Source organism: Oryx dammah, unplaced genomic scaffold, assembly GCF_014754425.2.
Source record: "Oryx dammah isolate SB20612 unplaced genomic scaffold, SCBI_Odam_1.1 HiC_scaffold_28, whole genome shotgun sequence".
Taxonomy (NCBI): domain Eukaryota; kingdom Metazoa; phylum Chordata; class Mammalia; order Artiodactyla; family Bovidae; genus Oryx; species Oryx dammah.
Window position 1 is genome coordinate 100,891,051 of NW_024070212.1, and position 2,696 is coordinate 100,893,746.

At 48.3% G+C, this 2,696-nt stretch overlaps 1 pseudogene; it reads right to left on the minus strand.

Moving 5' to 3' along the window:
- Positions 1-424: 424 nt before the first annotated feature.
- LOC120856602 lies at positions 425-1,321 on the minus strand (annotated as a pseudogene).
- Positions 1,322-2,696: the final 1,375 nt, after the last annotated feature.

Here is a 2,696-nt window from a genome sequence, read left to right on the forward strand (position 1 = left end):
GATGTCAGCAAAGAGATATGTGTTACTTCTGAGCAGAAACTTTAAGAGTTGTCATGTATTTCAGCCATTGTTCCTTTCTCTCTGTCATAAGTCTGATGTGTTCCAGACAGGGTCTCCTCCTTCAGGCTGGATCCTAGAGTCCCATGGCAGAAGGCCACAGTCTTCTTGCAACTGACTTGGAACATGACTGTGTAATTCCATGAGATTATGAAGTTGTATGTAACTGCATCACAATGTTGAAAGTTGATCAAGACAGCCATCCTTGGTTTCATGTTCCACATTTGTTCCACTGACCAAGTACTATGTTGGTTTTATTGAATAATGTTATTTTCATATGTTATAGACGATGTTCCTTTCTCATCATTGAACACTTTACTCCAGACTCCTCCTGTTTCTCAGCTCGCCAAGCCAGTCTACCTCCCCGTCACTTTGAGTCCTTGTTCCTCAGACTGTAGACCACAGGATTAAACAGGGAAGTGAAAGCATTATAAAAGAGTGGGATCTGCTTGTCTTGCTCAGAGGAAGAGCTTGAATTGGGCCTCGTGCAGATATAAGTGGCTGGAGCATAGACTGTGATCACAGTCAGGTGGGAAGCACAGGTGGAGAAAGCCTTGCAGCGGGCCTGCATGGACTTGAACTTGAGGATGGCCTGGGCAATATGGATGTAGGAGGCCACAATGAGGGACAGTGGGGCAACAGCCACAAAGACACTGATGCCTAGGTCCACCATCTCAATGACGTGGGTATCCATGCAAGCCAAGTTTTGTACTGAGGGGCCTTCACAGAAGTAGTGGTTGACCATGTTGGGCTCACAGTATGGCAGCCTCATGGTGAAAAAAGTTTGGTCAGAGAGAAGAAGAAACCACAGGCCCAGGCCCCAGCCAACAGCTGTGTGCACAGGCCGCAGCTGAGGATGACAGTATAACGCAGTGGATAGCAGATGGCCACGTACCGGTCAAAGGCCATGATGACAAGGAAAAAACAGTCAGGCCCACGGCACCAAAGATGTACATTTGGAGCCAACAACCAGCAAAGGAGATGGTCTGAGATCGAGAAAGAAGATGCACCAGCATCTGGGGCATCTGGTGGTGACACAGCCCATATCCAGCAGGGAGAGGATACAGAGGAAGAAGTACATGGGAGAGTGGAGATGCGTGTCCAGGCATATCAGGGTGATGGTGAGCCCACTGCCAAGGACTGAGCTCAGGAAAAGAAGAAGGAAGGCACTGAAGAGAGTCCTGTTGGTCATGGGGTCACTAGAGAAGCCAAGCAGGATAAATTCAGAAACCCAGCTTTGGTTCTGCCCCGGAGGCATCCACATGGTAGGGCTATAAGACAATCACATTCATTTAAATGTCTTCTAAAATGTAATAGTCTAGTAAGAACTGGAGGCAGATCAGCTATGATTTTTAATTCTAATTCCATTACTCACCTAGTGCCTTGCAGTTACTTAACCTCTCTGAGCCTCAGTCTCCTCATCTGTAAAAGGTGGCTAATAACATTCATCTCTCAGGGTTTTTGGAGGAGTTGGGGTGATGCATGTGAAGCATCTCGTGTAAAAAGTTATTTAAAAAGTGTCAGTCATCCATTTGTATCTGACTCTTTGCAACCCCATGGACTGTAGCTGCCAGGCTCCTCTGTCTATGGAATTCTCCAGGCAAGAATACAGGAGTGGCTTGCCACTCCCTTCTCCAGGGGATCTTCCTGACCCAGGGATTTAACTCAGGTCTCCTGCATTGCAGGCAGATTCTTTACCATCTGAGCCACCAGGGAAGCCCAAAGCATCTCATACAATGCACTAAAGAGCAGTAAAATGCTCATTTGCCATCTCACCAGTCTTACTCCCCAGCTCTCAGTGGACAAACTAGTGACTGGAATTTCTAGCAACAATTTACACCACATCTGGTCTAGCCGCCAAACCTGTAGAGGTGCCTTATCTTCTTCCTTAGAGATCATTTGTCTGGCTGTGTTACAAGCCTCTCCTCACCCTGTAATGTCAGTTTTGGCAGCTGAAGATGGGAGGCATTACCAGTAGAGGGCAATAGAGGGGCAATGTAATGATGGAAGAAGGAAAGTACTTAAGGTGGCTCTTCACGCCTCTGTTCCTGACTACGTAGGTGGAGAGCCAGTGGGTTGGTGTGGACCAACTGCAGTCACAGACTCAGGCCACACACACCCTTTCCACCTAGGGGCCACTTCTATGTAAACTCTAGTATGTGGCGCCACTCCCACCCCCAGCAGCTGACTGTGTATACCTGTGGCAGTCACACCCTCTTTGAAAAAGTCTGAGATCAACGTAAACAGATACATCCACTATGAAGAACAGTATGGTTCAGTTCAGTCAGTTCAGTCGCTTAGTCGTGTCCTACTCCTCGCTACCCCATGAATCGCAGCACGCCAGGCCTCCCTGTCCATCACCATCTCCCGGAGTTCACTCAGACTCACGTCCATCGAGTCCGTGATGCCATCCAGCCATCTCATCCTCGGTCGTCCCCTTCTCCTCCTGCCCTCAATCCCTCCCAGCATCAGAGTCTTTTCCAATGAGTCAACTCTTCGCATGAAGTGGCCAAAGTACTGGAGCTTCAGCTTTAGCATCATTCCTTCCAAAGAAATCCCAGGGCTGATCTCCTTCAGAACGGACTGGTTGGATCTCCTTGCAGTCCAAGGGACTCTCAAGAGTCTTCTCCAACACCACA